The sequence below is a fragment of the Gossypium hirsutum genome, chromosome A01 (assembly GCF_007990345.1).
Source record: "Gossypium hirsutum isolate 1008001.06 chromosome A01, Gossypium_hirsutum_v2.1, whole genome shotgun sequence".
NCBI classification, from domain to species: Eukaryota; Viridiplantae; Streptophyta; class Magnoliopsida; order Malvales; family Malvaceae; genus Gossypium; species Gossypium hirsutum.
Genome location: NC_053424.1, coordinates 74,254,503 through 74,277,978, shown reverse-complemented (window position 1 = coordinate 74,277,978; position 23,476 = coordinate 74,254,503). Strand labels below are relative to the sequence as shown.

The following is a 23,476-nucleotide window of genomic DNA, read 5'->3' as shown; positions in this document are numbered from 1 at the left end:
CATCGAGAGGCTGGACGTCACAACGTGACAAACTATTTGGTGGCTTCACGATGTTAGCCCTAAATTTTCAAAACTTTACAATTTGATCCCAATTCATGCTCAGGTCAACATAAGATCTTTTATAAGCTCGATTAAGGCTCAAATTTAGTTGTGAATCATATTATGGATGTGTTTAAGTCATAAATGTTTGTTTGTTTGATATTTTATTGTATTTTGATGGAAGTTGCTCTGGCAATAGATGTGTCATCCTATAGCTCGGACCCGGTGATTGAGTCGAGCAAGTTATGTTATGATTTAGTTGATTCTAGGACTGAAATGTAGCGCGTATGAGTCAAGAAATATATGCCATAATAACCTATGATAGTGTGATGTCTTTTAATCCCATTTGACTTTGTTTTAATATATATATTTACAATGTCGGCCAAATCAAATCGTGCCGTATCTAATGAAGTAGATAGTAATATTCCAGCCTCCGACCAGGAAGTAAGCCACAGTGTTTCGGTTCAGCAAATGCCTAGATGTGAGGTGAGAGATTCCTTTCTCTAGATGATGAACCACTAGTTCACGCAGTTTCTAGGAGCTATCCCTTCAGCTCCACAACCTATTGTACAACCTCAACCCTCGATTGTGCCTCCAATGGCACCTCCGGATCCTAATACAGTAATTGTTCATCGGCCTTTGATTGATAAGATTAAAAAGTGTAGGGCTGAAGAATTTTGGGGTAAAACTGATGATGATCCGGCTAGAGCTAAAACTAGTTAGAGAATACTCAACGAGTTTGTGATCAAATGATGTGCTCACCTGAGGATAGTTTGAGATAAGTTGTATCACTACTGAAAGAAGAAGCTTATTAGTGGTGGACTACATTGATAGTAGTTGTACCGATAGATAGAGTGAATTGGTGATAACTCTTAAATATAGAGTTATCTAAAACACTTTTTAGCTCGTAATTCTTGCAAATTCAGAGTAATTGATAACGAATATTGTGAATTTTATTACAATTATGTTAAGTTGAATAAATTAATTACGAAAAAATATTTTTATTCAATTTCATTTTAAATTTACTTATTTTTGCAAAATTGAAGCAGTTTTGTGCATCAGAAGAAAATTTGGACTTGAAGCTCACTCATTAAGACCCAAAGGTTGGAGAATTTCTATAGCCAAAGGAAGAATTAATTGGTTTCTAAATATTCAGCATCCATCCAAGGGAGAAGGTGCCCACATGTCCAAGGGAGGACCAAAATTCATCTGTCTAAATCGTCCATAACCCATTGAAAACCGTCCATCCAAACTCCCTCCCATGCATTAAGCAACCATTCCCATGCATTAAGCACCTAATTTGCTAAAATTAGCAAATCCATCAACCCTTCTCCTATAATCAAAGGTCGATCACATGTGGGGAGAAAAGAAAGGGATCCAAATGCTATTTTTAGCCATCCCTTACATGTATAAATAGGCCCTCACTCTCCCTTCATTTCATCACCCATTCACCATCCAAGCATCTTTCATTCTTCATCCATTTTCTCTCCATTTTGCCTCTTTTTCTTTTCCTACTTGAAGAGAAAAGGCACAAAAGTTTGAGAGCATTTGAAAAGCTTTAGGAGCAGTAACGAATCAACATTGTGAAAACCTGGAGTCAGAAAAGAAAAGCAAGAAAAAGAAGGGACACATGCTAGTTAGACTTGGAGAAACACCAAATTTCTCTTCTGGAAACCTTCTATTTGTTTCTTTTTAATTTATTGTGAATTTACAAACATGATTGCCAATTTTTTTATGCTTTTAAATTAAATAGAATGACTTAATTTGTGTTTGCATTAGATTGATTACATTTTGACAGCTTAATTTATTAAAATTGTGTTTTTGATATTATAGGCCTTAGTTAATTATTCATTAATATAAAATTATGCTTATGTTATTCTTGCATGACAATTGTGAGGGTTTAATTAAATTAATTATTTAATCAAACTGAAATTATAACTAATTGACACACTATCTAAATGGTGTATGTTTAATAATTTTATGGAAAATTATATTAAAAGAGTGATAATATTGACGAATATTATTGCCTCGCATAACTTTAGGTTTATTGTGATTAAGTTATTACATATAGAAATATCCTTGTGACCTCACATAAATTCTAAGGAATGATACTCATTATATTATAATCTTTAGTTAATTATGACATAGATATATGCATGTTAATTATTAGATAAACATAGGACTTTGACAAAAGCTTATGACTATAGATTCCAAGTTAATAAATAACTGAGTTGCCATGGAATTATCTGTAACATCATTAGCATAGTTTTAATAATATTAAGTTGATGAATAAAATTAATCTAACACATTTATGTCATCTTGATTAATTCTTTAAATTATTACTCTTGCCTTGTGCTTATATTTCATCTTAGTTTGTTACTTAGTTTAGTGCTAGTTTCGATAATAGTTTACTCATGCTCTAAAAATTATTTGATCATCACCAAGTTGCTTAAATCTTAACATTTCACAAAAATATTGCTTCTATAGTCCTTTTTGAGATGATACTTTTATACTCACTACTTTATTACTTCGTTACGACAATGTGCACTTGCACATTAACGCATTGTACGTAATCAAGTTTTTGGCACTGTTGCCAGGGACTATTTGAAGACATTATTTGTGAAGTTTATTATTTTTCTATTTTTTTATTTATATTTTTCAGTTTAACTTAGTTATTTTTTTGTGAATTTTCTTTCAAGTGTTTATGAATGTTGATTGAATAATTGATTTACTCCCTATTGACCCTGAAATCGAGTGAAATTTTTGATAGCGAAGAAGAGAAAGATAAGCCCAGAGACAAGTTAAAGGGATGAATACTGACAATCATAATCAAGATCAAGAAAATGGAGCTGCACATACTTTTAATCTGGCCCTTGTTGCTGATGGTAGGGACCAAGCAATCTAAGAATATGCAATACCACTTTTCCATGATCTTAATCCTGTTATTGTGAGGCCTGAGATCGAGGCTAAAAAATTTGAGTTAAAGCCTATAAGGTTTCAAATGCTTCAAACTATGGGCAGTTTAGTGGTATGCCTATTGAGGATCCACACCTTCACATTCGTTTATTTATCTAGGTGAGTGATTCATTCAAACTGGCTGGAGTAACTAAAGATGCACTAAAGTTGAAGCTATTACCATATTTTTTGGGGGACATAGCATGAGCATGACTGAATTTATTGCCACCTGGTTCAGTGAGTATATGGCAGGAATTAGTAGAATGTTTTCTGATGAAATATTTTCAATCAAGTAAGAATGCTAAGTTGCGAAATGAGATCACTGCATTTTCAACAACTAGATGATGAGTTCTTATATGAGGCAGGGGGGATTCAAAGAACTATTAAAAAAAACCCTTATCATGGGATTTCATATTGCATCCAGTTAGAGACATTTTACAATGGTCTTAATGCACACACAAGAATGGTGGTAAATGCCTCTGTGAATGGAGCACTTCTTTCTAAGTCTTATAACGAAGCTTATGAGATTATTGAGAGAATTACTAGTAACAACTATCAATGGCCAACATATCGAGCAGCTACAGGAAGACGAGTGGCAGGATTACATTGTAACATCCCGAAATAAGGCCTAGTCTGAATAGTGGTTTCGGGACCCCAAATTCGACGTAATAAATTTTTTTTATATTTTTATGGTATAAAATTTCACGGAATGATTTCTTGAAAATCTCGTTTAAAAATTTTGACGTTTGGACACTCAATTTGGTTAAAAGGACTAAATTGTAAAAAGTGCAAAAGTTGAGTTCTACATGCTAGAGGTGCCCAATTGATATGAAATTTTATATTGTAGGCCCTTGTATGATAATTAGACCATTGGTTAATTTTTTGGAAAAAAATAGACATGAAATGGGTGAAATAAAATATTTTTAAGTAAGGGGCATTTTAGTCTTTTAGTAATTAAAATAATAAAAAAGGGAAAATAAGTCAAAATTCATGCCCATCTTCTTCATCCAGCCGAAATACCATGGAATCCATGGATAGCCTTTGGTTCAAGCTTCCAAGCTCATTTGTAAGTGATACCGAGCCTCGTTTTTAATATTCTTTACATTTTTTAAGTCCCGGTAACCTGATTTACCTATTTCTACCATTATTTTGAGCTAGGGTTTATGTTTAAAAATTTACCCATGAGTGACATGCTGGTATTTTGAGGTTTAATGGTAGATTATGCATGTTTATGGTTAGAGGAACAACTTTTACTAAGTGATTTTCGATGAAAACGTCCGAAAGGACAGTTTTGTAAAAGTTATAAAATTATTGTTAAATAAAAGTATGAACTATGATCTAGTACTGATTTATGTTAGTAAAAACAAAGAATGGTATTAATCGAGTTAAATTGTTAAACTTAGATTAAGAGAAGAATAGATCAGGCATCCACATGGGAAGGAAAAGATCACTGAGTAGACATCCATCGTATTTTTGGTAAGCTCGTGGACTCGAACTTCATCTTTCTAATTACTATTTAATTAATCAATGCTAATCTAGCTCTTAATATAAAATGAACATGTATTATCGATTTAATGCAAAGGAAAATAAATAAGGAAATTGCGGAAGTAAATAATTGTACAATCGTCGATATATTCGACAAGAGTTGGGCTCACTGTGGATTTTGTCGATATAATTGACTAGCGCTGGATGCAATCTTTGTCAGCTTACCTGACTAGCACTGGGTGCAAATATTGTTGGTTTATCCAACTAGAGCTCAGCTTAAATTCGATACTATCCGTTAACCTGACTAGCGCTTGGCACAAACTCCTCTATGGTTATCTGCTAGGCACTGGGTGCCACCTAACTAATAGGTCATACGACAAGGTTAGATGAATTATCGAAAGAATTGAAGTTTTCATTTGGTTAATTTATAATCTCATATTATTAATGATTTTTCTCGTGATTAGCTAAATTAATTAAATCTATTAAATGTAAATTGATTTGCATGTTTACAGGTTACATAAATAGTAGAACTGGACTTGGCATCCTTCAAGTATCCCGTACTCAATGTTGGTTATGTTTTCTTTTGTGTTTTTGGCATGTACCTAAGATGCAAATTTAGTGATAATGTCTCTTTAGTTTTGTAAGTCCTAGGTTATATGATTTCACAAGTTTAAATGATTGTAAATACATGTTTGAATTTTTATGAAATACTTGCAATTTAATGTTGCTTAAATGATTTGGTCATTTTGGTGATTAACTTAGGTTGTTTGTTTTGTAAATGAAGTAATTTGTGTCACTTTGGTTGTGAATTGAATGGGAATGATATATGTACGTTGTGCATTTACCAAATTCAATGATTTGAATGTTTGTGCGTCAATTAAGGTACCTATGAATGGTATATTGGTTGTTGACGATAGAATTAAATGTGGTGTTAATGAGGGCACATTGGTTAGGCACATAAGATACTTGTTTGAGCATGTTTGATTATGTTTTGCTGTTACTTAAGGCGCTTTAAAATGTGCTTAGATAGGTAGAGTGATCATGCTTGATTTGGTTTTTCAAAAGCTTGTTTTTGGCAAAGATTTTGTCAACACAGCTTGAGACACGGGCGGGCGTCTCAGCCGTGTGCGACACAGGCCTGGTGGCATAGTCATGTGTCCCCTGTAGGTTCCTTTGAATGCTAGTCAGGTTGTTACATGGCCTAGCAGGCACACGGGTGTGTGAGGCCATTTCAAGTGTCACATAGCCTAGCACACAGGCTTGTGGCTTGGCCATGTAACCCAAGTCAGTGAGTTACACAGGCACAGACACGGGTTGGGACACAGTCGTGTGTTGCTACTTCGAATGCCCACACGACCTGAGACATGAACATGTGTCTTGGCCGTGTGAGTCGCATAGCCTGGTCACGCGATCGTGTGACCCTGTAGAAAATTTTTTTCAATTTTCTCTTAATTCTCAAATGATTTATATTTAGTCCTAAAATGCTTTTAAGGAAATTTTAAGACCTTTAAAGCTCAATTTAGGGACAATTCGCATCTCTGTTGATGATTTAATATATGCTTTTATACATGTCATGGTTCATTTTGACCACTTACCATCTCTTTCCTTTTCATGCCCGTTGAACAGTTTAGAATATCATCGGATACACGGGATAGCTCACACGAATTGTGCTAAACATATAATCGTAACCTTTCCTTTCCTTTACATTATTGCTCACACGAGCTGTCAAATGGGTCTGCTCACACGAACTGTGGGTCAGAATGTAAGCTACATGATGCTACTCAAACAACCTTTAGAGTATCCACAACAAATGTAGGACCTCAGCCAGCGATTGGACATTTAAGACTGGCACCCAAAACATGGAACCCTAATGAAATGTCATTTGTATCCTACGAATTCCTAAAGTTCAAACAGGGTTCGATAGACATCATGGCATAGTTAGATTTTCACCATTCAATTTACATAGCATTTAACATCTTAACATATCATTTATAATAACATTAAAGCGGTATTTAATCATACGAACTTACCCCAGGCGTAGAAACAGAGTCGACTAATCCGAAGCTTTAGCTTTACCCCGATCTAAACCCGGACGAGGTCTATCTTAATCTAAATAGGTAAATTCAATCTATTTATTACACATACTATTAAATTTAATCCAAAATTCATACTTTTGCAAATTTATAATTTTACCCCTAATATTTTAGCTTCCTTACAACTTAACTTTTAAGCTCGTAAATGGAAATTTATACAATTTCATCAATTTATTATGAACACATATCAACTCATACAAACCACTATTTCACAATTTGACCGTGTACTTTTACAATTTTTACAAATAGGTCCCTAACTGACATTTTCATCGAAACTCACTTTACAAAACTTGTTTATTTATCAACAAGGACACAAAATATTTCATCAAACTTCATAAATCATGCAAAAATGTTCATGGAAAAGCCCTAATACTTTAACATTTTTGCAAATTAGTCCCTGGGCTAGCTAGATTAAGCTACAACAACTTCAAAAACATATTTATCATTAAAAACGAGATCAAAATCACTTACATGCAAGACAAAGAACCCAACCGAACCTTCAAGCCCTAGCAATGGCAATTCTTTCTTCAAATTCAGTGAAAAGAAAAGAACCCAACCGAACCTTCAAGCCCTAGCAATGGCAATTCTTTCTTCAAATTTAGTGAAAAGACCAAGTGAAGGTGATGATACAATTTTTGTTTTATCTAATTTAAGCTAATTTATCAATTTACACTTTTAACCTTGGTTTATAACTAAACAAAACATAAAATCTTTGTCCATATTAATCCACTCATAATTTAAATGGTTTACTTTCCATTAAGTCCTTTAAATAAAAATTTCATAGCTATTTGACACCTTTAGCTACTAGAACTCTACTTTTGTACATTTTACGATTTAGTCCTTTTCACTTAATTAAGCATGCAAACGTTAAAATTTCTTAATGAAATTTTTACACGACACTACTAACACATCGTAGACATTAAAATAATAATAAAATAAAATTTTCACATCATATTTGTGGTCCCAAAACCACTATTTCAGTTTCACTAAAAATGGTTGTTACATGTAATGCCTGAATTGTGATATGTGGAATGGAAATTGAGCAGAAATATGTGATATGTTATGAAAAACATGTATATATCTGATGATTTGAATTTTAACATGTATATGATTGAAAATTGATATATGTATTAAATTGTATATGAAATTGAACATTAGTACCCTATTAACTAGTCGGGCTATGTCGGATATAGTTAGCATGCCATACGATTGGATTATGCACAGGATTATGCACTTTGTGCGCCAGTATACACTTTACGTGGCATCCATCCATGTTCGAGTCATGTTAATATGGATTATTATTGGTGAACTTAATGAATGATATTGAAAAATGAAATGATTGATGATATGGTCTCACTTGTGATCCCATGTGAATTATAATAAAAAGATCACGTAAGCCATTGAGCAAATCATTTGACAACGAGCCCTGGGGGAAGAGATGGTTGTGAATGAATCAATCAACTCCAATAAAGAGATCAAATGGTGGCCTACCAAGGTAAGTGATGTTAAATGAATATGATAATGAATTGCATGTTGTTTAAGTTGTAAAAAGTGTACGTTTGGGTTAAAATCGATGTTGAGCAAAGATATAGATTAAAGAATTGTTACACATAGAATATTATGTATATGCAATTGTACTAAATTATGGTGATAATGCTTATGTATCATTATCTTGAATCACAAAAGTACCACTAATCCTATCATTTGACATATGGTATGTTTTCTCCATGTGTAGGTATAGGTGATCCTTGTGAATATGAGAAGTAGTTCCAACATCCAAGAAGCGATTCTCTGACTCAACAAAGTTTGTAGAGTTCTCTTTTGATAAAAATATGGCATGTACCTAGGGTTAAAGGTGGTTTTGTATTGTAAATGGTTGATTTTGGAATTTGGTTGATTAATGTTATCTTAAAGTACCATTTTGGTACATTTTGGCTTGAATGCAATTGGTTTATTATTGAATTGGTTGTATTTGGGATGTTTAGGTGTTATTTTAGGTCTTTCAATGTTGTTCCAAACTGGTCCTTTTGGAAATTTTGAGTCAAGTTGTGATGACATACTCTCAATTTGCAATGAGATCAACCAGAGAATTACGTCGCAACAATGCATGGTCAAGGTCACGACGAGCCTAGTCAGTGAGTTGTGTCATGATGAGAACCCCCGAAGTTGCAACGTGAATCCCTCATCGTGACATCTACGTGATACTTTGAAATCTTTACAATTTGGTCCTAATTCGACCTCGAGTTAACATTTGAGCTTTAATAAGCTCATATAAGAGACCCGATAATGATGTGTATCATAATATGTGTTTATTATACTCATAAATGAATGTTTAATGTTCTAATTTAAATGTAATTTATCGTAGTTTCTCTAACAAAAAATGTGGCATCTTGTAACTCGGACCAAGCGATCGAGTCGAGTATCAGGGTGTTACATTTCGAAAGTAATAGTTATACTATTGCCACACTTTATATCACAACATTGCATGTGACAGTCAATTTATGAAATTTCAAGTAGGATTCCCTATGTCATCGATGGCACTGGTTGTGTTATCTTTATAATTGGTAATTTTTTACTTATAGTACATATAATTATAAGATTGGTAATTTTTTTTCTTATTCCTTAAAAAACTAAGATCAAGGTAGAGTCATTCATTTGTTATAAATCATGTGTTCCCGTATGGGAAGTTGACATTGAGAATCAAAATAATGGTAATGTATTCAAGGTAAATGGAAAAAGGCTCAACTTATTCCTAGAAAATCTATTTGCTTAAGATGAAATTCTGCCTTTCTTATCCTTGTTACAAGAATGTTTAGGTGTAAATATATATTACTAAATAAGAGTTCATATTATTATAATATTATTATCTTTGTTATTATTGTTACTATTTATTTTGGTTTAGGGTTTTTTTTTACCCTGGTTAAATGGTGAGTAATGGTACTCTATGACTTTATAGTTGGTCCCATCAGCTACCTATGAAACTAGTATTGTATATTCTTACTTTTAAATCTTCTCCAATTAAAAAACCTTTTACTCTTCTCTCCCATCTCACTTTATTTACTTTCAAAGTACTCTATCCTTTTCTTAAAGCTTTACAAGGCCAAGTGTGAAAGATTAAGGATGCCTATAGACATAAGAATGATCACAAAAAAAAAGGTACGATTTGAGGAATATCTTCCTTTTTTGCATTCACATGGTACATGTAAGAGCAATTATGCAAGAAAGCAAAGAGCAAAGCGCCTTGGAATGATTTATCACAGATGTACTAGATGGACCTAAACCGATAAATGTCGTCCTATTGGGATGACATCTATAAATCGAGAACATAGAATAAACTTCATTAACAACAAATTGTGTAAGGAGAATTTTGGAGATTTCTAAATTACTTTTGAGACCCATCCTAGTGGAGCTGAGCAAAAATAACTTCTTGATTATGGTCTTGTAACACCCCTTACCCGTACCTGAGACTAGGATAGGATATGAGGCATTAGCGAACACATACACAATTTTTCATACAAAATCGGGCTATAAATTTTTCATTAAAAAAATTCATTCATTCGTACACAAATTCTCCTTAATATGGGCCTACGAGGCCTGAAACAAGCATCAGAAGGGATTCAGGACTGAATCGAAGACTTTAAAAAAGTTTGGGAAATTTTCCCCAATGCAGTGCCACACGCCCGTGTGGGACAAGGGACACATCCATGTGCCTTAGACACACCCGTGTCCTCCAGCCGTGTAGCTCTCTGACTATGAAGTCATCATCAATTAGGGTCACACGGCCCCCTCACACGGCCATGTGTCCAGACCGTATGGTCAATTAAAATTAAATGATTTTTCATAAAAATGGTACAGACTTCACACGGCCTAAGTACACGCCCATGTAAATAGGTCGTGTCTCTCACACGGCCAAGACACACTCCCGTGTCTTAGCCCGTGTATTTACTACTGAGCATACTGACTTGTAAAATTAAGGTGCATGGGACAAACGGCCATCCAACACACCCATGGGGCAGACCGTGTGTCACACACGGTCTAGACACATACCCGTGTGGCTGCTCGTGTGGACCAATTAAGGGCTATTTTCCAAGCCAATAGTCACCCTTAATCACTTATACATTTAAACACATTTCATAACATGCAACATGAAATGTTTAGGCACTCAAATATTCCACACCAATTTCATGCATTATCAAACTTGTTACCATAACTTCAATTTATGCATTCATGTTTATAGTCATTTTTAAGTCTTTAGGTAATCCCTTATCCTTTAGTATCTAGTCCATATTTTATCATACATTCACCAATCAACCATATATCACATCATCAAGGAACTAACACATGCATGCATGGGCAATTAGATTACAATCCAATGATCGAATATAAGCCATATCAGATGGCCATTACAAAAGGTGTTTTCACTTTTACAAACAAGTCCCCTTTTTAGGTGTTTTCACTAAAAATCACCTAGTAAAAGATGTTTATCATACATCAAACATTCATATTCCTCTATTAATCATCAAAATACATGCATGTTACACATAGGTCAAATTTCATACATGAACCCTAGTCCAAAATATAGCTAGAAATGGGTAGATCATGCTTCAAGGACTTCAAAATTACAAAAAAAAACATTAAAAACGGGGCTAGGGAGCACTTACAATCAAGCTTGGAAATGTTGAACAAACCCTAGCTATGGTGTCTTGAAATTTTTGGAAATGGGAGAAGAAGATGGACATCAATTTTTACTTATTTTTCCCTTTTTATTCTTTTAAACCAAATGACCAAAATGCCCTTAGGGTTTTTCTTTCAAATTTTTCCTATGCATGCCCATTTTTGTCCAAAATTATAAAAATTGGTAAAATTGCTAATTAGGACCCTCTAATTCAGAATCTAAAGCAATTTCATGCTTAAAGCTTCTAGAATGTAAGTTTTGCATCTTATTCAATTTGGTTCCTAAACTTTAATTAGACTTTTATGCATAGAATTTCTTCATGAAACTTTCACATAAGCATGCATTCATAACATAAACATCATAAGAATCATATAATAATTATTTCTATCTCAGATTTGTGGTCTCGAAACCACTGTTCTAACTAGGCCCTAATTTGGGATGTTACAGGTCTTAGTTCCAATATGAATGGAATCATCATGGGAATCTAACGATAAAAGACCTTGTTTGCCATTTTGTATGAAAATTGAATGAGAAGCTGATCCTCGACTTATAAAAGGTGTTTCAACTGTTATTGGACATAAAACTAGAGTAAGATATGAGCCACGATCACAACTACTGTAAACAATTCTCAATCATTAATCTCCATTTGCAGTAATCATATGTCCCTTCCATTTTACATGATATTTGTATCTATGTTATTTATCTTGGTCTCAACTATTTGAAAAGAATAAAAAAAATCATTGATATCAATATTATATTACTGTCTATTTTTGTATTTTCTTTGTGTATGATAACTTTTCTCTTCTGCATTATTGTCTCGATATTTATGTTTTTTTAGTACCTGATCATTAATTATAGCATTTTTTTGTTCCTTTTTGAATTTTTCTTCTCGAAAAATATTTGCCTCTGGCTTGTCTGATTTTTCTAACATCTTATTTACTCTTTGTGTGGTCTGAACCTTATATATTTCACTGCTCCCTTATTCACATTCATACACTCAAAAAGAAAAAGAAAAAAGAAAAGCATGGCAAGTATTTCAACTCAAAAGTATGAAAAGATTTGTGTTTTTTGTAGATCTTATCCAGAAAAAGACAAAAATTTTATAGATATCGCTATAAAATTGGGTGAAGTACTAGGCAATGAAAAAATCTAGGTGATCTATGGAGGTGAAGTATGGGTTTAATGGGATCAGTGGCTATATCGGCATATGTGAAAGAGAGTTCAATTTTGGGTAATCCCGAGAGTGTTTAAAAAAATGAACTATGTGGACCAACCATCAGTAAAGAATTACTAGTTTGGAATATTCCTGAATGATTAGCACTCGTGTTCGGCACTGCCAATGCATTCATTACCTTATATAGAGGTTTTGGTACATTAGAGGAAATATTTTGCATAACATCTTGGTCATCTTTCTTCAAACATAAAAGCCCATTGGTTTGCTTAATGTTAATGGTTTTTATAATAATTTTCTCTCATTTTTAGATAATGTTGTAGAAAGTGGATTTCTGTTTTCATAGGCAAGGAATGTCTTGATCTCTGCTGCAATTGTTGAAGAACTACTCCTTAAGCTTCAAGCTTTTGAGTACCACCCAAACCTAATCACTCAACAGATTATTGAATCCAGAAAAAGGAAAAGAGATTTTGACTTGTCTTTGTGACATTATCCAACTTTTGGGGTTTAAATTATATATATCTCTATATATAGTTCTATTTTAGTTGTAGCAGTCTAAACTTATATTTCTCTCTCTCTATCTATCTCTATCATAGGTGATATCCTCTAAACTTCACTAATGATTTTGACATTGAGGACAATTCCCTATTTTGGTAGGGGGTAGGGGATACTTTTTTTTTTAATTCTAAGTTTGCATCAGAAAAAATCACTAGGGGTTGCTATTGTAAACAAGCTGACAGAGTGTGTAAAATAATCTTGAGACTGCATCTGATTAGAATGCTTACCCTTACTCTTCCTTTTTAATTTTTTTAGAGTAAAATACAAGTAATGGGTTAATAGAATTCTTGAATTTCATCGTCTTGCGTTAAAATGGAGGATAATATGTAATCTTGACACCTTTTTTACATTATATTTTTTTCTAAAAACATTTTTGTTAGTTTTCTGTTGTGTAATGTCAGTAAATATTTTGCATGATCATTTAAGATATCAAGTACTTTTAAGATTTTAACATGCTTGCAAAGTATGTAAACTTGAATAATTGACGATTATTGAAAGATTTTTGTTTTCTTTTGTGTAATTAGGTTTTTTTAGGACTTCAAATATTTCCTCTGTGAAATTTCTTTGATAATATCATCTTTTGAACCTTTCTTTGATACATTATCTATCTTAGATGATATGCATGAACTGTAATGGGTTGTAAGTATTATTTGTATCAAGATTTTACAATCTATTGGTCGTTACCTTTGAATATGATGGATAGTTCCAAATGCATGATAAGGGAAGACCTAAATAAGTTTTTTGGATCGTTTGAGCTTTTCGAGCCAACCTTGCATAATTTTTCGTAGTATCCTAATTTTGAGCCTTTTAAGAGTTTTCTGTACATGGTCAATGTAATGCCCTTTCAACTCAAACCGATTCGTCGGGTCCAGATCTCGGGTGTTACTATGCACAATACTTCATAAAATTTTTAAAATAGTTGACAGACACTCTCATTTAACATATTTCTCGCTATCATTTCATTTAAAGACTTACTTTCGAAGAAACAAATGAAAGTTTTAGAAATTATATATTACATTAGACTAAATACAATTCATTACAATAAAAACATTTTCTAAAAACTGACTTTTACGGTAGAATACTACAATACGCAACTTTTCCACTATATTCATAATAACCCACTTCACTGGTACCTTGGCGTACTCTTGGCATCGTTCCTCCTGATGCATTCTCTTCCCTAACACCTGAAAACAACAACAAACATTATAATTTCAAGATAACTTAATGAGCTTTATCCAAAAAATACCATAGCAAATAAATTTTCTTGTTTGAAAAACATATGTGCACCAAATTCCCTCCTTAACCAATTACTTCCATTTCGAGCGGATACTATTATAGTTTCGACATAGCAGATACTATTATAGTTTCGACATACACTACACGCAAACTTTCATGCTCTTAACTTACCAATGTACCATTCAAAAGAATATATCTTTAAAGCCCTCTTTAGACATACCAATTCTTCACACATACATCCATTCCAGAACAGTTGTTCACAGATGCTATTCACTGGTGAATACATACAAGTTTGGCAAATACTCATTCAGATTTTCAAACCATCAACTTACTAATCAAATCAGACTCAGGTTTGATATCATACAAACTCACACTAATAATGTACTATACATATCATTCAGGAGTCGTCATACTATCAATGTACATCTATGGCATGTATAGCTAGACTCGTACTCATGCTAGGTTAGTCTTAGAACCGACTAAATCATGCTCTGATACCATTAAATGTAACACTCTTTACCCAAGTTTGAGGTCAGGACTAGGCACGAGGCATTACCATACTTAACGATATGCATACAATCACTTTTGACTCACCAAGACTCGATCAAAATTAAAAATTTTTCTAACCTTGCTTAAAACTCCTTAATGTGGGCCTACGAGGCCTCAACCTCTCATTGGAAACCATTCAAAACTAACACAGGTCTTTAAACCGACATAATAAAAATAACCCTTAAAATAGAGCACACGCCCGTGTGGAAGGGTAACACGCCTGTGTTGAATTAAATTCTAAATTCGAACCTACAGGGGTTTTCACATGGCCAGACACACGCCCGTGTCTATGGCCCGTGTCTCTCACACGGCCATGACACGCCCGTGTCCTAGCCCGTGTCTAAAAACCTTGACATTCTGTTTCTGACGTCAGTAATCCTTAAGGGTCACACGGCCAAGGCACACACCCGTGTGTTAGGCCGTGTCCTTCACACGACTGAGACACTCGGTCGTGTCTCTGCCTGTGTGTTTACTACCATGCATACTGACTTGAAATTGTTACGTGTAGGGGACACACAAAATAACAATATCCATCATGCTAAAGATCATCGTAATATGATTCCTTAATCCAACAACCACATCTAGGGCCTTTACACACTTCATATTTACTAAAACAACTGACAAATTACCCATTCATGAAATAATTTCTTGTTTTCGTATAACAACTTTCAACTCTAGCCATTTCCATTGCCTTGTACAAAATGAATCAAAATACTAAAGTAAGCCAACACATTTGGCCAATTAACAAAGGCACAAAATTCTAAAGTCAGGGTCCTATACATGCCATAATCAAAATAAATAGATCTAACTATACCAAGTGCTTCGATTGATAGTGTGATTGATGCCTCTGATAACCGTTGATCCACGAGCTAATTAGGCGACACTATAAGAAAATGGAAAGAATTAGGGTAAGCATAGAGCTTAGTAAGTTACATGCAATAAATATAACAACAACTTTACCATTTATCATCATGCTCATAATACATAAGTAGGCATAAGCACAACTTACTCATCACTAGCCAATACATTTCACACAGCATATATTGATCTCATATCTCATACATTTCAAATAGGTACCTGTACCACTCACAACATGATCATCCTTTTCTCGGTTAACTTAAACTATAACTCTCGCCGTTGAACCATTTGAAATACTATCGGGTATTCACTAAGTCTCAAACACAGGGTATAATGCCGATGCCATATTCCAGACATGGTCTTACACTGGCTCTTTCATCAAGTCGATGCCATGTCCCAGACATGGTCTTACACTGACTATCAAAATTGAGGTCGACGCCATGTCCCAGACATGGTCTTACACTAGCTCTCACATATTCGTGCCAATGCCATGTCCCAGACAGGGTCTTACACTGACACATCGCGTAGCCAATGCATGTCCCAGACATGTCTTACACTGGCTTACGGCACGAGGCCGATGTATGTCCCAGACATGTCTTACACTAGCTCTCGTCTCAATACTGATACCATGTCCCAGACATGGTCTTACACTGGCTCTCATAATGTGGCCGATGCATGTCCCAGACATGTCTTACACTAGCACACCAATGACCCGAGTGTCATGACACAAATAACCGATTTATTTCCTACGGTTCAACGGGAGTTTTACTATCTCAATATTCATTATACGTAATTATTTCCACAAACAAGTGATTTATGCTATATCAAATTAAACACTTATAATAACCATGTAGTTGTATTATTTACATACAACTTACCTCGGTACGCAAAAAATGTAGGCTACTCGTCCAGCCTAGTCCACTTGCTTTGCTTTTCCCCAGTCTAGGCCAGGATTTTGCAATTCCTGATCTAAAATGATAAAAATTCAAAAATTTAATCCTTTTAATGATCTAGGTACTCAACAATTTATAATTGGGCAAAATGAGCATTTTGAATACAAAAGAATCTGAATTGAAGATTGAATCTGTGTCTGTAGTTTGTGAATATCCGGATGTGTTTCCAGGAGAGTTGTCTGATTACCACTGATCAAAGAGGTTGAGTTTACTATCAATTTAGTGCTGAGGACTTAATTGATATCGATAGCTCTGTAGAGAATGGTTTTCATAAAAAATAGGACGTAGAGCCGACAAAGATTTCTTTTTCGATTCATCCCTGGAGTTGAATACCTCATTCAAGAATTGTTTTTGATCCAATCCGTAGGAATCAATAGAAAAGACAAATCCCTTATAATACACCAGATCCGGCTCGGTTATTGATAGAGTGAATAGATCTGCCATTTCTTGAAATCTCTCTTCTAATTCAAAATCGATCGAATTGAAAGAAAAAGTCTCAGTTGCAAGAGTTGACAGATAGAGATTTTACGAGACCGAGTTTTTCTCCTTGGGGTGCACCAGTGTTTTCGTTAAGAAGAAAGATGGATCCATGAGACTTTATATTAATTATCATCAAATTAACAAGGTTACGATAAAAAAGTATCCTTTACCAAGGATTGATTATTTGTTTAACCAGTTGAAAGGGGCAACAATGTTCTCAAACATAGGTTTGAGATCCAACTATTATCAGCTGAGAGTTAAAGACTCGGATGTGCTAAAAACCACGTTCAGAACGAGGTATGGGCATTGTGAATTCCTTGTTAGGCTTTTGGATTAACTAATGCTCCTGTTGTTTTTATGGACTTGATGAATCGAATTTTTCAACTGTATTTAGATAAGTTTGTGATTGTGTTTATTGATGACATTTTGATTTATTCCCGAGATGAGTTTGAGCATGCCAAACATTTAAGAATTGTATTGCAGACTTTGAGAGATAAGAAATTGTTTGCTAACTTCAGCAAAAGTGAGTTTTAGCTCCGATAAGTCAGATTCTTGGGGCAAATTATTTCAACGGAAGGTATAAGGGTTGATCCAAGTAAGATTTCAACAATTATTGATTGGAAACCACCGAGCAATGTATCTTAATTTAGAAGCTTTTTGGGTTTGGCTGGTTATTATCAACATTTTGTTAAAGGATTTTCGATGATTGCTACACCTATAACCAAATTGTTATGAAAGGATGTGAAATTCGAGTGGTCTGAGAAATGACAAAAGAGTTTTGAACAATTGAAAACATTGTTGACTAAGGAGTGCAACCCGAGTCAGGAAAAGAGTTCATGATTTTTAGCGACACATCATTGAACGGTTTTGGTTGTGTATTAATGCAAAAGGGTAAAGTGATAGTTTATGCCTCGAGACAGTTAAAACCCCACGAAAAAAATTATTCTACGCACAACTTGGAATTAGTTGCTATTGTGTTTGCTTTAAAATTTTGGAAACACCATTTATTTGGTGAGAAATGTCATATTTTCACTGATCACAAGAATTTAAAGTACTTGATGACTCAACAGGACTTGAATCTGTGACAATGGAGATGGCTGGAGCTATTAAAAGATTATGAGTTGGTAATCGATTATCATCTGGGAAAGGCGAATGTAGTCGCCGATGCTTTAAGTAGGAAATCTTTATTTTCTTTGAGACCAATGAATACACGACTAACTTTACTTGATGGTGGTTCGATTCTAGCTGAGTTAAAAGCTAGAACAGTATTTCTTCAGCAAATTTGTGAAGCTCAGAGATGTGACTAAGAACTCCGAGCTAAAAAAGTTCGGTGCAAATCGACTAGTGATTCAGACTATCAGATTGGGACTGATGATTGTTTGATGTTTTGAGGTAGGATTTGTGTACTGAGAGGCACTAAGCTTATTCAGAAAATCCTTCACAAAGCACACAGTGGTTGTCTGTCTATTCATCCAGGAAGTACGAAGATGTACAATGATTTGAAGAAATTGTATTGGTGGTCGGGTATGAAATGAGATATTTCTGAATTTGTATCGAGATGTTTAATTTGTCAACAAGGCCAAACATCAAGTACCTTCGGGTTTACTTCAGTCTGTGATGATTCTCGAGTGAAAATGGGACAGAATTATGATGGATTTCGTAACTGGATTACCTCTAACTTTAAAGAAACAAGATGTCGTTTGGGTCGTTGTTGATAGATTAACGAAATCGGCTCATTTTATTCCAGTACCTACCGACTATTCACTTGATAAGCTAGTTGAATTATACATTGTTGAGATTTTTAGATTGCACGGGGTGCCTATTTCTAATATATCAGATAGAGAGCAAAGGTTTACGTCACGATTTTGGAAGAAATTGCAAGAAGTGTTGGGTACAAAGTTGAATTTTAGTACTACGTTCAATCCGCAAACTAACGGTCAATCTAAGAAAGTGATTCAAATTCTTAAAGATATGCTTCGCGGTTGTGTTTTAGAGTTCGAAGGTAGTTGGGAGAAATGTCTACCTTTATCGAATTTGCTTATAACAACAGTTTTCAGTCGAGTATAAAGATGGCACTGTATGAGGCATTGTATGGCCGCACGTGTCAAATTCCATTGTACTAGACCGAGCTTAGTGAGAGACATATTCACAGGGTTGATTTGGTCAGAGAAACTAAAGAGAAAGTGAAAATAATTCATGATTGTTTGAAAGCAGCTTCGAATCGACAGAAATTGTACGCGGATTTGAAATGGAATGATATCGAATTTCAGGTTGGTGATAAAGTGATCTGAAAGTGTCTTTATGGAAGAAAATTCCTAGATTTGGTCGTAATGGTAAGTTGAGTCTGCGTTTCATTGAGCCGTATGAGATTATTGAAAGAATAGGGCCAGTGGCATATCAGTTAGCTTTACCAAAAGAGTTAGAAAGGATCCACAATGTGTTTCATGTATCATTGTTTTGTCGTTATCGATCAGATCCTTCACACATAATTTTACCGGGAGAGGTTGAGGTTTGACCCGATATGACTTATGGTAAAGAACCAATCAAGATTTTAGCTCGAGAGGTCAAACAGTTGAGAAATAAAAACATAGACCTAGTGAAAGTTTTGTGGCAACGACACGGGGTCGAAGAGGCTACGTGGAAACTCGATGAAGCTATAAGAAAATAGTACCCTAACCTATTTTCTGGTAAGATTTTTCAGGACGAAAATCCCTAAGGGGGAGAGTTATAATAGCCCATTTTTGGGTCAAATTAGAACAGTGGTTTCGAGACCACAAATTCAAAGTAGAAATATCTATGTTATTATTTTGTTTAAGGTCTACAACATGATAGAATGATTCTGTGAAAATTTCGTTAAGAAATTTTATCAATTGAGTACTCAATTTGTCTAGAAGGACTAAATTGAAATAGGTGCAAAATTTGAGTTTTATAGGCTAAGGTAGTAAATTGGTCCTTAAATGGTAATTAGACCATTATACCTATATGGACAAAAATAAACATGGTTAAGGAAAATTTTCAAAGTTTAAATGAAGGGCATTTTGGTAATCTAGTAAATAAAGACAACAATAACTAAATAAAAGTGTCTATCTTCTCAATTTAGTCCCCCCTTAGCCGAAGTTGAAGAGGAAACCATAGCTAGGGTTTGGCCAAGCTTCCAAGCTCGATTGTAAGTCTGTCTTTGTCTTGTTTTTAATGATTTTTACGTTTTTGTGAATGTTGTAACTTGATCTAGCTATTCTAAGGACTAATTGAAAGAAAATCAAAGTCTAAAATTTTTCCCATGTTGAATAAGCTTGTATTTTGATGTTTAGTGGTAGAAAATGCTTGTTTGTCATTAGTTAAACAACATTTACAAAGTGATTTTTGATGAAAATGTCAAAAAGGGACTTATTTGTAAAAGGTTGTCAAATCTGTGGTAAAATGTGAATAAATGGAAAATGTGGGCTTTCATGAGCATGAAAAAGGTTCGGCTAGGCTTGGGTAATGAAGAAATCGAATGAAAATCATTTTACGAGCCTCGGGAGCAAAAAGTAAAATGACAAAAGTTTAAGGCAAAAATGTAAATTTTTTCCATACTGTGTTTCTGGGTCGAATTGAATAATGTGATGATTAAATAAGTTAAATTTGGTATTATAGATCAAGAAAAACAAAGTTCGAGTTTAGACTAGGGAAAGAACAAGTTGTGATAAGCTTTAATAATATTGTATTTAAATGCTTTAATATTGCATGAAATGTGTGATTGATTTTGTGGACAAGTTTAATTCTACGGTCACGTTTGACGATATCTTGGTTTGAACCCTACGAATAGATTAGGATACAAGTGACATGTCACTAGGGTTTTATGTTATGTGATTCCAAGTGCTAGTCCTGTACATCCTACTAGTGGCTGAGTATACCGATATATGTTGCGGTTACTTGACAACTTGTGTGAGCAGCACCGTGTTGTTACGTCTAATTGACACTTGTGTGAGCAGGCCCGTGGATAGCTCGAGAGTGAGCACATATGTGATATAAGATAAAAGTAGCAATAGCTATATATATGGCACCTTGTGTGTAACAGCCCGATTTTGGGTCTAGTCGAAATAGTGGTTTCGGGACCACAAACCCAAAGTCAAAAAATTTATTTTATTAATTTATTAAGGTTTACAGCATAATGGAATTACTATGTGAAAATTTCGTAAAGTAATTTTACCGTTTGAGCGCTTAATTTGATAAAAGGACTTAATCGCATAAAATACAAAAGTTGCATTCTATTTGTTAAAAGTGTTCAATGGCTATTAAAAGGAAGCGTGGAGTACTTGCATGGCAATTAGCCCATTGATATTGTGAGTGGACGGTTAGGCAGAACATGAAATAGTGAATGTTGTTTTTTATGTTTTGATCAAAGGGTATTTTAGTAATTAAGTTAATAAGTATAATAATACAAAAATAGTAAAAAGACATCATCTTTTTCTCTTTTCTTCTTGAACTGAATGTGAAAAGAAAATGGGCAGCCATGGAGAAAGCTACATTCGGCAAGCTTTGTGCTTTAATTGATCAAGGAAGACCAGATTCGGACTAAGAATGGGGGAAAAACAAAGAGTATGACGAATAAGTCCTTTTCACCGATTGTGCTAACGAGGTAAGTCTGTGTGATTAAATAAGCATGATATCCATGTTATTGATAATATACTTGAAATCTATCTTGCTATCATTTTATTGAATTATATGTTGATGATATTGTACATGAGAAAGTGATGCCAAATGTTAATAACATTTGGGTGAAGATTGAATACATTGGAAATTTGATGGAATATAATATTTCATTGAAACGAGTAAGTTGGGTGTAAATAACGCAACTACATTGTTATCATATGCGATTGAATTGTTATAGCATAAATTGTTGATTGTGAATATGAGTATGTATGAATAGAATTAATGTAATAAAGACTCCAGGTTGAACATTAGGAATAGATTTGGATATTCATGCCATGACATTGGGTGATATGTGTGCTAGTGTAAGACATGTCTGGGACATGCATCGGCCACATTATGAGAGCCAGTGTAAGACATGTCTGGGACATGCATCAGCATTGAGACGAGAGCTAGTATAAGACATGTCTGGGACATGCATCGGCCTCGAGATATACAAGCTAGTGTAAGACATGTCTAGGACATGGCGTCAGCTTGTTGTGTGTCAATGTAATAGCTGTCTAGGATATGGCATTGACACTGATAGATGAGAGCCAGTGTAAGACCTGTCTGGGACATGGCATCGGCCTCGATATATGGAAGTCAATGAAAGACCTGTCTGGGACATGGCATCGACTTAGATGTGTAAGCCAGTGTAAGACCATGTTTGGAACATGGTCGTGTCAGTGTAAGACCTGTCTGGGACATGGCATCGACCTCGATATATGAAAGTCAGTGTAAGACCTATCTGGGACATGGCATCGACTTAGATGTTTAAGCCAGTGTAAGACCATGTTTGGAACATGGCATCGGCATCGTACCTTATGTTTGAGGCTTAGTGATTATCTTGTGGTATTCCAAATGGTTCAACAGGAAATTTAAGGTTTAATTCGAAATGATAGAGCTTATAGCTATGTTGTGAGTGGTATAGGTACTTACATGAAATTGATGAAATGTAACTTCAATTCATGTTGTATGATTAGTAAGGAATGAATATAAGCATGTTGAGTAACACAGGTACGCATGCCAAGCTCATGAAAAATGATTTCGATTCATGATGCACATTTGGTGAAGATGTAAGTAGGTAATTCATGCCTATGAGAATGATTTTGTGATGATCTTGTGATTATAGGTCTATACTTATGATGTATAAATATGTTTCTTTACCAATGTGGTGGAAATAAATTAATAAGGTGTGATAAACTTAGTATTATTAATTTACACTAAAGCAATTTTGGACAGCAACTGTAGTCCGACTTTTAAAATCCACCAAAAATTTTGGAAATTGAGTTATAGGCTGAATAAAATAATAAATTAAATATTAATGAGTCTAGTTTCACATAGAAGAAATGGTGTAAGCAAAAGAGTTTCATATTATGAAATATTTAAATTGTTGTGAAATAGAGTCAGAATGATTACGAAATCCCTCGTTCTGATTTTAGAAAATCATTGAAAATTGTACAAAAATAGTTGTGGGTTACAATTTATATTATTAGAATCCTTAATGAGTATATTTTCAAAAAAATGAACAGAAACGTCATTCGAATCCCGTGTGAGGATAAAATTAATTTTTAGTAAAGAAAGGTTGAAGCTGTCAAACAGCAGAATAGGGGTGACTTTGAAGAATAAACTGTACTAATTGGCCAAACCAAAAATTCGAAAAATTTTATGGTAAGAATATATATGAGTCTAGTTTCAGGAAAAATTAGTGGATCTTAATTTGGAGTTCCGTAGCTCAAGATATAAATAATTT

At 34.3% G+C, this 23,476-nt stretch overlaps 1 pseudogene; it reads left to right on the top strand.

The window, feature by feature from the left end:
- Positions 1–414: 414 nt before the first annotated feature.
- The window catches only part of LOC107942332 (cytochrome c oxidase assembly protein COX11, mitochondrial-like), a 41,762-nt pseudogene continuing 18,700 nt past the window's right edge, over positions 415–23,476 (top strand).